Raw genomic sequence first — 14,315 nt, 5'->3', positions numbered from 1 at the left:
GACCCTTTTTTTAATGACTCCAAATACCGGAGGTAGCCTAAAACCAGCGTTAGGAGCCTCTAACGCTGGTTTTCACGGCTACCGCCCAACTCTAAATCTAGGCCCTAATCTGCATTGACCAGGTAGGTTTTGTCCCGGGCCGTGAGGCAAGGGACAATACTTTCAGAGTCACCCAACTAATAAATCACACCAGGGTTTCCGGATGTCCTCTAATGCTCTTCTCCACCGTCGCGGAGAAGGCCTTTGATAGGGTTAATTGGTCTTTTCTGCGTCGAGTCTTAGAGAAAATGGGGTTTGGGAAAGCCTTTGTGAACACGGTATTAGCACTTTACTCAAAGCCGAGCGCCAAAATTAGAATCAATGGAACACTATCTGATTCATTCAAAATTAGCAATGGGACTCAGCAGGGTTGCCCACTGTCCCTTCTGCTTTTCACTTTAACTATTGAAGTTTTAGCTCATAAAGTGAGACTTAACCGTAACATCAAGGGTATAGTGGCAGGTGACAGGGAGCATAAGCAGGCTTTATATGCCGCCGATGTCCTTTATACGCTAACTAACGCGTCGGAATCTATCCCAGAGCTCCTGAAGGAAATTAGGGCATACGGCGAGGTATCAAACTTCTCCCTTAATTTTAGTAAATCGGAACTCCTAAATATTAATACCAGCCCTGAGGTGGTGCAACAACTACAGCACAACTTCAATATAACCGTGGCAAATAAGAGGCTTAAATATTTAAGCATTTATTTAACTCCTGACCCCTCGGACCTCTTTAAATTTAATTATATCCCTTTGAAGAGCGACATCACGGCCGACCTCTCTTCCTGGAAGTCTAGGCCAATCTCTTGGTTGGGTAGAGTAGGTGTTATCAAGATGAACATTCTTCCCCGAATACTGTACCTCCTCCAAACTTTACCCATTGCACTTTCCAAAAGCTATATCACTCAACTGCAGAATATAATTGAACAATGCGTCTGGGCCAACATTAAACCCAGAATACCCAAACGCACCATGTATTTACCAAGAGATAGGGGGGATTGGGTCTACCAGATATCACCTCATACAAGCAGGTGATAGGCTTGCAAAGAATAGCAGAATAGGCGCAGAACTCATCAACCAAAGCGTGGATCGACTTAGATAGACAGATCTTTAAAATAAACAATATGGGAACTCTCGCCTGGCTTCTGCCCCCGCAGCGCCCCCTCGCAGTCTCTAAATATCATTTGATAGAAGAAACACTCAATGTATGGGACAAGACCATAGCCACTTCTTCACATATATCCACTAGACACTCCCCATTGACACCTATTTTGAAAATCCAGAGAGTCCATACCATAATAGAGGCATATATAAAATTGATCCATATAAAATCAAAGAGGGATCTGTTTTTGGAATAGTAGAAAATGGGAGGGTCGCACCACAGGCAGAACTAGGAAACTCACAACCCACGATTTTCTCCTCCTGGTTGCACTACCGTCAGTTGCTACATTTTATTACAAGCCACAAATATAGACAAGAGATGGGTAGAACACTCACAACTTTTGAGAAACTCTGTGTAACAGATGGGACGCCCAAGCACATGATATCTCTACTATACAAATTGACAATCCTCCAAGACACTGACTTACTGCCGACATACACAAAGCGTTGGATGGATGAGTTAGGCTTAGATTCTGAACCAGAGCCCTGGTTAAGGGTTTTTAGATTAATTAAGAAATCTTCAGTATCATCTATCATTCAAGAAACACACATTAAGTACATGAGTAGGTGGTACCTGACCCCCTTAAGACTCCATAAGATTTTTCCATCCCTGAGCCCTCTATGTTGGATGGGGTGTGGGGAGAGCAGTTCAATCTTACACATTTGGTGGCACTGCCCTTGTCTATCGTCCTTTTGGACGGGTGTTTTGAAAAAGATGAGGGAAACCCTAAACCTTGATATCCCAAACACACCTAACATTTTGTTATTTATCTCCCTACCTAAGACACAGAGCATTGCACATCTCTCCCTCTTGCTAATAATGATTACCAGTGCAAAAAAACTAATCCCAAAGAAATGGAAGTCTCAAAGCCCCCCCACTTTAGAGGAGTGGCATGCTCAGGTCAGGTGGCGGACGTTCTGCTTTTGGAAAGGTATCATTACCTTAAAAACCATAACCTCGAGCTGTATGAATTGGTATTGGCTTTATGGCATGGCACGATCTAAGGCACTCATGTTCATTTCCATCCAGACTGATCTACTGCTGAGTTTTTTTTTCTTCTTCTTCTTCTTCTTCTTCTCCTCTTTCAATCTTTTGCTCCCTACTATGGGCCCCCCTTCTCCTTACCTATTATACCTTTAGTACTGTGCTACAATGATAGAACTTAAGTTTGAAAAACTTACCTACATCTACAATTGCTCATTCCGAGGGTAAGCCCGGCGGTTTGGGCACGATATATTATGAAGTGAAAACATTTTGTATCTATCTTCTTTTGGTTTCATATACATTTACCACAGCTGTTATGAATATTTTGTCTGTTTATCTACTGTACAAGTTCGCAGCTATGTCATTTTTGTATTTATTCACTTCAATAAAGCCTTTTGAAAAAAAAAAAAAAAGATTTTCCAGACCTATTACCACTGACACATTCGCCAACTCTTCTGCCCCCAAAATTCGAGACCTTATATACCAATATCAGCTCTTTGACATATGGAGATCCATGCACCCAACGGATAGAGATTACTCATACTTATCCCCAACGCATAAATCATACTCACACTTGGATTACCTTTTTACTGACTCCTGGACTGTAAATGGAGTCCAAGGCGCCAAAATGTCCTCTGGTTTATGGTTGGATCATGACTCAGTCTCATTTATTTTTCCAGGGAACACGACTCTTTCATCTAGACCGATGTGGAAGTTCCTTCAAACGCTCTGGTCTAAACTACTCTTCCTTAGTTCGCTACAGGAGACAGTTAGGGACTATCTCTTAAACAACTCAAAAGGGGAGACTTCACACCAAATTAGAAGGGCAGCCTTAAAGTCATATATTAGGGGATTTTGTATAAATACTATGGAAAAGATTAAAAGAGAAAGGGGAGCCCCTCTAGGTAAACTAGTATGTGATTTTAGGCAAATGGACAGATTAAATAAATCAAACCCCACACCAACTTTATCTGATAAAATACTCCGCCTCAAATAAATTATTAAAGTTAGAGAACTTCAGAGAGTTCAAGAGGCCGCGACACGATTCAAACAACTAAAGTATTCTAAGAGCAATAAGGCAGATAAACTCCTAGCCAAAAAACTTAGACAGAGAGCAGCAGTCGCGATAATCCCACTTATTACACATAATGGCCAATGGCTATTTGCGGAATATTACACTAAACTTACACTAAACTTTATGACATAAAGGGAAATGAAAACCCTAGGGCATTATCGCCGCAAGAGATTTCTGCCTTTGACAGAATCAGATGGGAATATGTGTGGGAGGTCATTCATTCATTTGGGATACCTGATCCCTTCATCCTAGCTATTAAAGCACTATATTCTGCTCCATACGCTCATGTAAGAGGGTTGGGATTCTGCTCCCCTGAATTTTCAATTTTCAATGGGACAAGTCAGGGGTGTCCACTCTCACCACTTATTTTTGCCTTGGTGATGGAACTGCTTGCAAAAGCAATTAGGCAATCTACAACAATAGAGGGCATTCCTCTCACAACCCCTCATGAGAAAATAGTTTTGTTTGCCGATGATGTCACCCTCCTATTGACAGATCCGCTAAAATCCATGCCAGCAGTCTTCAATTTGATAGATTACTATAAAATGAATTACAAAAAAACTGAGTCATATCCCATTCACATAGAACAGCCCACCTTAAGAAAATTACAGTCCATATATCCATTCACCTGGTCATTACGTCATCTCAAACACTTGGGTATATTCCTAAGTGCAGAGACGGACCACACCCTGCAAAAGAACTATGAGGCCCCGATTGAAGACTTCAAATTACTATTAGAGAAGTGGCACTTCAAAGAACTATCTTGGTTGGGTAGAGTGCCAAAAGTATTATATTTATTCTGGTGCATTCTGCTTAATGTCCCACACTCTACGTTATATGAAATCCATAAATTATTTTCAAATTATATCTGGCAAAATAAAGCACATAGGATTGCTTATAATATTTTACAGAGGCCCTACTCTAAAGGGGGTATTGCGGTCCCTAACATCTTTACTTACTATGAAGCTGGACGGTTATCACATATCACGGAGTGGGGTCTCAAGGGGGATAAACCAGGGTGGTACCTTTTAGAAACTGCTCGTGTACCTGCTGATTTAGGATTAGCTGACATAATTTGGGTCCCCAATATGAAAAATCTCACATCTAATATCCATAACACAATTGTGAAACACAACCTCTTACTATGGCAAAGTCTGAGAAGCCGTTCATTGATCACCCCCCACCCTTCCCCAACCCACCATCTACCAGGCTTATTTTGGGATTTGGCTAACATCCATACAAGAGACTGGAAGCTAAAGGGATTTGAGGTTAATGCCGATTTGTAGGACCAAAGTTCAACACTCACTGCAAACCTGATAGCTCTTAGATTTGACCCAGTTCCTTCTTGGTTGCCATTCAAATGTCTCTGAGTCCTCAGTTTCTTGAAGTCCTGGGGGTTTCCCACAAACTCCACCAGGAAAGACACTCCGTGGGAGAGTCATTGGATAAGTGGATCCAAACTCTCCAATCCTCTTAATGTCCACTATAATTTTCTCTTATCAGATCTCATTCCGGGGCTACCATGGTAATATAGAACATGGAGTAAAGAAATGGGCACCACCTTCTCCAACCAAGATTGGGATAAGGCTGTTTCTCTTACTAAAAAAACTGCATTGTATTTCCATGTTGGAGGTATATCTTAAACTACTATTGAAATGGCATAGAACTCCGACCAGATTAGTTAGAATGTACCAGATGACCTCACCTCTATGTTGGCGGGGATGTGGATCTTTAGGTTCAGACTTACATATATGGTGGGGATGCCCCACACTCGGTCCATTGTGGGAAGATATTGGGAGACTGTGTGAATCCTTAGAGCTTATATCCTCAATATCGCCTTGCAACGCCCTACTACACATTATAGAAAACACGGTTCCCGATGCGTCAAAGAGGCTGTTGATTTGTATATTTACGGCTTCCAAATTATGTATAGCTCGGGTGTGGAAGAAGCCCGACCCTCCACGTCTGATTGAGATTAGTGTAATGGTTGATTACATGGCTACGATAGAAAAATACTTCTTTAACTCCATTGACCAAATGGAAAAAATATTGTCAGATTTGGGACACCTGGCTAAACAAATAGGCGACCCTAATCCTTTGTTTTTTTGGTTTTTTTTTCCCTCTCTTTCCCTCTCATCCTCTCCTGCCCCCATTTGACCCCATACACCCCCTCTCCCTTGCCTGTCGACCTATATTCAGCTTGCAGGTTTTGATTCTTCTATGTTACAGATCTTAGGACATTACTTGATGTCGCACACTTTCAATATCAAATCAGCCTAGGCATATAAAAAAGCGATTTGCCACATCATCATTTTTGGGATGCTTACTCTTTTATTATTAAACACTTAAATTCTTTTGTTGAAAATGTGACATGAGATTGATGTTCATAATATGTTTGTTTTCACTGTAATTAAAATATGTAATTTTACACAAAAAAAAAAAGAAAAAAAAAAGAATGTAACCAGACTGTAAGTTCTCATAATTAAAAGGACTACAACATAAAAATTAAACTTTCATTATTCAGACAGAGTGTGCCATTTTCTCTTTTACTCTTATTATCTAATTTGCTGTATTCTCTTGGCATCCTTTTTTCATAACCATACCCAGGTAGGCTCAGGAGCTGGTCGGTGTTAGTGCATCGATAGCTACTCCTATAACAAAAGGATACCAAAAGAATGAAGCAAATTTAAAAGTTGTTTAAAATTGTATGCACTATGTGAATCATTAAAGACAAAATTGGGTTTCATTTTCCTATAAATAACACCATTTTCTTTCCTAAGATATGGAGAGTCCATGACCTAATCAATTACTAGTGGGAATATCACTCCTGGCCAGCAGGAGGAGGCAAAGATCACCACAGCAAAGCTGTTAAGTATCACTCCCCTTCCCACAATCCCTAGTCATTCTCTTTGCCTTTGACAATGGAGGAGGTGAAGTTTTGGTGTCTGAAGAAAATTGGATTTCTTTTTGCTGCAAGCAAGATTTCTTTGGGTACAGCTGTAGTCCACGTCAATCTTTTCAGTAGAGTAGTGGTGGCTTTAAAGCAGTTAAGAACTTGTAAGGTGGGCCTTGCTGCATTTTCCTAACATTTTGCTGCCCTAGTATAGAAAGCCAGAGTAGGTTTACTCTGTTCTTTCTTTTTTCTACAGGTCTCTGTGAGGTGTATGTGTCCTCTCACACCGCGTAAGCTGTCCTCCTGCCTGATGGCTAGACGTAAGTGCTCCTTGTCTTCTAGGTATGAAGACTGCACTTAAGAAGACAGTTAGCTATATAGAGTGGAGTTCTGGGACTCCCTATAGTTAACTCTGCAAACATTTATTGGGACTTATTAATCCTTTAGGCTATAGGATTATTATGGGTAGGTGCAAGCACTTTTGTATGTGGGACTCACATTATGTAAAAGAGCTGTGTGTGTTTCTACTGGGCGCAGTAGTTATTATGATTCTCTCAAAGACAAGTTGTCAGTGATTTTTAGTGTGTCAATACGGCTGTTGATTAAGCCGTTTTTAGGAAGCCGGTCGCATGTCAGTTAGAGCAGCTGGGATGCGTACAGATGGAATGAGGGAGACTGTTTGTTTATATGACATGTATGGATTTCAGCTATGGCTCTGTGTAATTTCATTTAGACCCTTTTTCCCGGCAGAGAAACACACGTTTTATGCTATACTGTGCAGTTCCTGTTCAGTGTAGGGTTTGCGGTCACATGACACGCATCCCGAATGCTCAGAGGAGCGGCACCATTCCTCCTATCTTCTGTGTCAGTTTGCTGTGGCAAGCCTAGCTACATGTCAAATCTGGTCTTTTGGTCTCCCAGTACATCGGATCTTCTCCTAGTAGTGCCATTAGGCACCTCAGTATATCTGAGGTGTAGAGGTGCTGTAGGAGTTTTAGTTTATTGCCTATATTGCGCATATAACGTATCCATAAATTTAAAGTGAAGTGCTTTTTTTCTACAAATTTGTTTTAATTTGTGGGAAATTTGCTATTAAACTTTTGGTCAGGGAATCTGAAGATATTTCACACAAATGTGTATTGTGCCCATGCAATTTTGCGACTTGTTTAGTTTCAAAACTAAAGTATAAGAATAAAATATTGCCCTCTGAGCCAAATATTTCTCAGCGTGATGCTGTTCAGGCAATGCCACAGCTTTCTCCTTAAAGGTCCCAAGCCTTTATGGCGTCACATACAGTGCCCTGCAGTTTCTCTCAGCCTCCTGGATGAGTTTTATTTGCCTGTAGAAATTGCTGCCCTGGTATCTTCTGCAGTGAAATCTCAGATTCGGACAGTTTAATTCCTTCATCTGATGCTGAAGTAACCTTCAGATTTAAGCTTGAATACCTTTGTGTATTGTTAAAGGAGGTTTTGGCTACTTTGAATGATTCCGATACTCCTGTCGTTGTCAGCCCTAAGAAATCTAGTAAACTTAATAAATACTACGATGTTCCTTCCTCTGTGTAAGTATTTCCTGTTCCAGATCGTGCAACGGACATTTTTGCACAGGAATGGGAGGAGCCAGGGATACCTTTTTCCCCATCTCCTGTATTTAAAAAGATGTTTCCTGTCGCTGACGCCATTAAAGATCATTGTGCACGGTGCCTAAAGTAGAAGGGGCCATTTGTACTCTGGCTAAGATAACTACTGTTCCTATAGAGGATAGCTGCTCTTTTAAGGATCCAATGGACAAAAAAAAAAGCGGAGGCTTATTTGAAGAATATATAGTCTTCCAATGGCAGGTTGTGTTGTCTCTGTGTCAAGTGCGGGATCTTATTGGGGCTATGCCTTGTCTGATTAAATTTTGGTAGAGTCTCCTTTCTCAGGTTGCCCTCTCTCATAAGTCTGATGAGGAGGATACGTCTGTATCCTCTGAGGGTGAAATCTCAGATTCGGACAGTTTAATTCCTTCATCTGATGCTGAAGTAACCTTCAGATTTAAGCTTGAATACCTTTGTGTATTGTTAAGGGAGGTTTTGGCTACTTTGAACGATTCCGATACTCCTGTCGTTGTCAGCCCTAAGAAATCTAGTAAACTTAATAAATGCTACAATGTTCCTTCCTCTGTGGAAGTATTTCCTGTTCCAGATCGTGCAACGGACATTTTTGCACAGGAATGGGAGGAGCCAGGGATACCTTTTTCCCCGTCTCCTGTATTTAAAAAGATGTTTCCTGTTGCTGACGCCATTAAAGATCATGGCGCATGGTGCCTAAAGTAGAAGGGGCCATTTCTACTCTGGCTAAGATAACTACTGTTCCTATAGAGGATAGCTGCTCTTTTAAGTATCCAATGGACAAAAAAAAAAGTGGAGGCTTATTTGAAGAAGATATAGTCTTCCAATGGCAGGTTGTGTTGTCAAGTGCGGGATCTTATTGGGGCGATGCCTTGTCTGATTAAATTTTGGTACAGTCTCCTTTGGAGGAGATTCAAGCTGGATTGAGGCTCTCATACTAGCCAATTCTTTTATTTCTAATGCTCCCATGCAAGTTTTTAGACTGGGAGTCAAGATATCTGACTTCTCTGTCTTAGCCACAGGCTGGTGTGGCTAAAATCTTGTTTTTGGCACTTCCTTACAAGGGTGAGACCTTGTTTGTGTCTGGTCTGGCAGAAATAATTACAGACCTAAGGGACATCATTTTATATCCTTCGTAACTTCAAGGAAATTATTCTACCCAATAAGTCTTGAAACTAGGGGAAGCTATCTTGGGGGGCAGACTGTCTCTGTTTTATCCAGTATGGATATGAGATGTCCCAGATTCCTGGGCTGTGGACATCTCAGGGTTACAGAATAGAATTCACAACTTTTCCTCCCAGGGGCAAGTTTCACCTCTCATGTTTATCTTTAGACCAGATAAAAAGAGAGGCAACAAGTTTATCAGGGTACTATCCTTCAAAATGGAAACCATTTGTTCCATTCTTCCTTTGGTCCAAGAGGGTCAGTTCATGACGACCATAGACTTGAAGGATGTGTATCTTCATGTTCCCATACTAGGGATCATCATAAGTTCCTGAGATTCGTCTTGCTAGACAAACACTTTCAGTTTGTGGCTCTTTTGTTTGGCATTGCCACAGCTCCCAGAAGGGTTCTGGGGGCTCTCTTGGCAGTGATCAGGTCTCGAGGAATTGCAATGGCGCCCTACTAATACTTGGACGACATACTGGTTCAGATGCCATCTTTTCAACAAACAAACTCTCATACAGAGATTGTGTTGTCTTTTCTACGTTTCAAGTGAAAAAGTTATGGAGATTAGGCGCTTAATCTGCAAAGGGATACAGGTGTGTATGGAAGTCGTTAGCTAAATATGTAGAAAAAACTGGACCTTGGACAGAATAAGTGAAAAATTCTTCTACAATTTATTTTCAAAATAAAAACATGTTAATACCAAGATAAAATAAATCACAATCCCTAACTGTTGCAACACTATATCGAGCAATTCATAAAATTTCTAAAATTCAGATATACATTTGTTTCATACACCAATAAAAGGATTTATCTGTTCTTTTGTATCCTTTGTTCAAAGATTTTAGATAGAATGTATTCTTTTATTTCAACACAATTAATAATATTTGTCTCTATTCGATATTTTATATCTATATTTCATCAACTTTAAAATTACAAATATGTAGCAAAAACTAACAATTAGTTAAAACAATTTAAATGCAAGGCTGATTACAAATGGCTGTTTACTTATATTGGTTGTAATTTTGTGTATCTAAAAAGTTCATCAAAGCATTTGTAAGTAAATGGAGATAAATTACTGAGGGCTGTGTTCTTTATCCTTATATTTATGTTGTGATAAATTACGGTTTCACAGTTACCTCTTCGTATCCTCAGTGAGCTTAATTTGTAGAAAAGGAATGTTCCAAGCAGTGTTTAGGGGTGATTTTCTTACCCTCTCTTGTGAGCTATTACTACTCACGGCTTCCCGGCGGTTCCTATGTCTCCTCAGTTTGACTCTCAGACAAGGGGGTTCCGGTAGGTAATTTTCCTTTGTGTTACCTTGTCACTGGTCCTTGTAGGAAGTGTTCTGATTACAGCACCAAACTTTAGACAATCCTTTTGTTTCTGTAACTTGCGCAAGTTAGCTATTCTGTTTGTAGTTCCTCAATCTCCTGCACTTAAGTACTTCTGTACGCAGGAAAAAAACAGGCTTTTTCTTTCTTGGTGTTCACACAGATATCAACATGTTTCGCCAGCAACCCTGGCTTTATCAAGATCTTGATAAAGCCAGGGTTGCTGGCGAAACATTCTGATATCTGTGTGAACACCAAGAAAAAAAAAGCCTGTTTTTTTCCTGTGTACAGAAGTACTTAAGAACTCAGAATTCCATATTCCAGGAGTGGACAACTGTGAAGCAGATTTCCTGAGCATACAGGCATTTCATCCCGGGGAGTGGGCTCTCCATCCGGAAGTGTTCTCCAGGTTAACCCTCAAATTGGGGGTGCTGGAGTTGGATCTGATGGTGTCTCGGCAGAACCCCAAGTTTCTAAGCTATCATTCTAGGTCAAGAGATCCACAGGCCACCCTGATAGATGCTCTGGCGGTTCCTTGGGATTTTAGTCTGGCATATCTGTTTCCTCCGTTTGCTCTCCTTCCATGAGTCATTGCTTGTATCCAACAGGAGAGAGCATTGATAATTCGAATAGCTCCTGCATGGCCTTGCAGGATCTGGTATGCAGACCTAGTGAAGTTGTCTTCTCTTCCTCTTTGGAGGTTGACTCTGAGGAAGGACCTTTTAACTAGGAGACCTTTCCTTTATTCAAATCTCATTTCTCCGAAGCTGACTGCTTGAAGATTAAATGCTTAGTTCTGTCTAAGCGTCATTTTTTCTGAGTCGGTCATTGAGACCATGATTCAGGCTCGCAAGCCTGTTACCAGAAAGTTTTACCATAAGGTGAGGCATAAAACTTTTATTGGTGTGAATATAAGGGCTACTCCTGGAGTAGGATCAGGACTCCTAGGATTTTACCTTTTCTCTAGGAAGGTCTGGAGAAAGGATTATTAGCCACTTCTCTGAAGGGTCAGATTTCTGTATTATGTAATCTTTTTGTCAGGCTCTGGTCAAAATCAGGCCTGGGTTTAATTCTGTTGCTCCTCCTTGGAGCCTTAATCTTATTCTTATGTTTTGCAGTAGGCTCTGTTTGAGCCATTGCATTCCATAGATATTAAGTTGTTATCTTGGAAGTTTTTGTTTCTTATTGCTATTCCTTCTGCTCAGAGAGTATCTGAACTCTCGGCATTGCAGTGTGATTTGTGTTACCTTATATTTCATGCTGATAAGGCGGTTCTTAGTTCTAAGTTGGGTTCTCTTCCTAAAGTTGTTTTGGATAGAAATTTTAATCAGGAACTTGTTGTTCCTTCTCTATGTCCTAAGGAACGTTTGTTGGATGTTGTGCATGCTCTAAGATTTTACCTACAGGAGACTAAGAATTTTCGCCAGTCCTCTGCCCTGTTTGGTCGTTTCTCTGGAAAGTGTAAAGGTCAGAAGGCTACTGTTACTTTCTTTTCCTCTGGTTGTGAAGTATGCTTCGTTATGCATAAGGGCCGGGGCTGCTGGTCAGCAGCCTCCTGAGAGTATTACAGCTCAATCCACGAGGGCCATCTCCTCTTCTTGGGCTTTCAAATATGATGCTTCTGTGGAACAGGTTTGCAAGGCTGCAACTTGATCCTCTCTGCATACTTTTTTCAAAAATTATCAAATTTGATACTTTTGCCTTGGCTGAGTCTTCTTTTGGGAGAAAAGTTCTTCAATCGGTGGTGCCTTCTGTTTAGGTCTGCCTGTCTTGTTCTCCCTCCTCTAGCTTGGGTATTGGTTCCCACTAGTAATTGATGACGTTGTGGACTCTCCATATCTAGGAAAGAAAACAAAAATGTATGCTTACCTGATAAATGTATTTATTTCCAGATAGAGAGTCCACGACCCCACCCTTAAATTTAAGACAGTTATTTTTAACTAAACCTCAGGCACCTCTACACCTTTGTGTTATTCCTTTTTTCCATTTCCCTTCGGTCGAATGACTGTGAATTGTGGGAAGGGGAGTGATACTTAAAGGGACACTGAACCCAAATTTTTTCTTTCATGATTCAGATAGAGCATGAAATTTTAATCAACTTTCCAATGTACTACTATTATCAATTTTTCTTTGTTCTCTTGCTATCTTTATTTTAAAAGCAGGAATGTTAATCTTAGCAGCCAGCCCATTTTAGGTTCAGCACCATGGATAGCGCTTGCTTATTGGAGGCTTACATTTACCTACCAATAAGCAAGCATAACCCAGGTTCTCAACCACACATGGGCCGGCTCCTATGCATCACATTCCTGCTTTTTAAATAAAGATAGCAAAAGAGTGAAGAAAAATAATAGGAGTAAATTAGAAAGTTGCTTAAAATTGCATGCTCTATTTGAATAATGAAATAAAATATATGGGTTTAGTGTCCCTTTAACAGCTTTGCTGTGGTGCCCTTTGCCTCCTCCTGCTGGCCAGGAGTGATATTCCCACTAGTCGTGGACTCTCCATATCCAGAAAGAAATACATTTATCAGGTAAGCATAAATTTTGTTTTTTAACTCATGTAACCTGTTGATCGCCTAGAGAGACACTATATATACATATACATATATATATATATATATATATATATATATATATAAATAAAAAAAATAAAAAAATATATATATATATATATATATATATATATATATATATATAACACACAGAGAAAACCCAGCACTCACTTACAAGCTCTCAGCTAAGATTTAAGAGCAAAAATAGAAAGGTTAGTTACTGCATCTGGCCAAATGGGACAAGCCCAGGTACCTCGTCATGGTCCTTTCCAATACCTGGGACCCTAAAACAGCCACACAATGCAAGCTTTCAAATCCAAACAAACTGGGAACAAGGGAAGGGTGCACAGGCATATGCAATCACCCTAGACATATACAAAACATGGAAGGGAACTGCACTCTCATACCGGACCGGGTACACATCCCATGACCCTGCAACATGCTCAGCCCTGGGTGCCACTGGCACTCACAGGAATCTGTGCTGTCCCCAGAGTCACAAGCAGTTAACCCCAGACAGGTCTGGGTGCAAGAACCATAGGGAAAATTACACTGAGACAGCACAGCTTGCTGTGAGTGCCAGTGGCACCCAGGGCTGAGCATGTTGCAGGGTCATGGGATGTGTACCCGGTCTGGTATGAGAGTGCAGTTCCCTTCTGTGTTTTGTATATGTCTAGGGTGATTACATATGCCTGTGCACCCTTCCCTTATTCCCATTTTGTTTGAATTTGAAAGCTTGCATTGTGTGGCTGTTTTAGGATCCCAGGTATTGGAAAGGACCTTGACGAGGTACCTGGGCTTGTCCCATTTGGCCAGATGCGGTAACTAACCTTTCCATTTTTGCTTTTAAATTTTAGCTGAGAGCTTGTGAGTGCTGGGTTTTCTCTGTGTGTTGTATTAATTTGTTTTGTAATTTTCACTATGGTTCTTGCACCCAGACCTGTCTGGGGTTAACTGCTTGTGACTCTGGGGACAGCACAGCTTCCTGTGAGTGCCAGTGGCACCCAGGGCTGAGCATGTTGCAGGGTCATGGGATGTGTACCCGGTCCGGTATGAGAGTGCAGTTCCCTTCCGTGTTTTGTATATATATATATATATATATATATATATATATATATATATATATATATATATATATATATATATATATATATATATATATATATATATATATATATACACACATACATACACGCATATAGACACACACATATATATACACACACACAAACACATATATAAATGTTTCCTCTGCCTTTAGGGTGTTGTCACTAGTGATTTAGTTAATTCATAGATGATGTATGGTCAATCATGATCTTATCAACAATGTCATATGTAATATCCCATCAGTGATGTCATGCAGTTTAACTTAGTAAATCATTCAAGATTAATAGCATTTATGTTTGAATAATTTGGAAAATTTGCTCCATGAATTATGTCTGACATGCCCTGTTTGAAGGCTGAACAAAATGATGTAACCTGAAAACTTAATAAATAATCAC

Source organism: Bombina bombina, chromosome 1, assembly GCF_027579735.1.
Source record: "Bombina bombina isolate aBomBom1 chromosome 1, aBomBom1.pri, whole genome shotgun sequence".
NCBI lineage: Eukaryota > Metazoa > Chordata > Amphibia > Anura > Bombinatoridae > Bombina > Bombina bombina.
Note: the sequence above shows the minus strand (reverse complement) of the source record.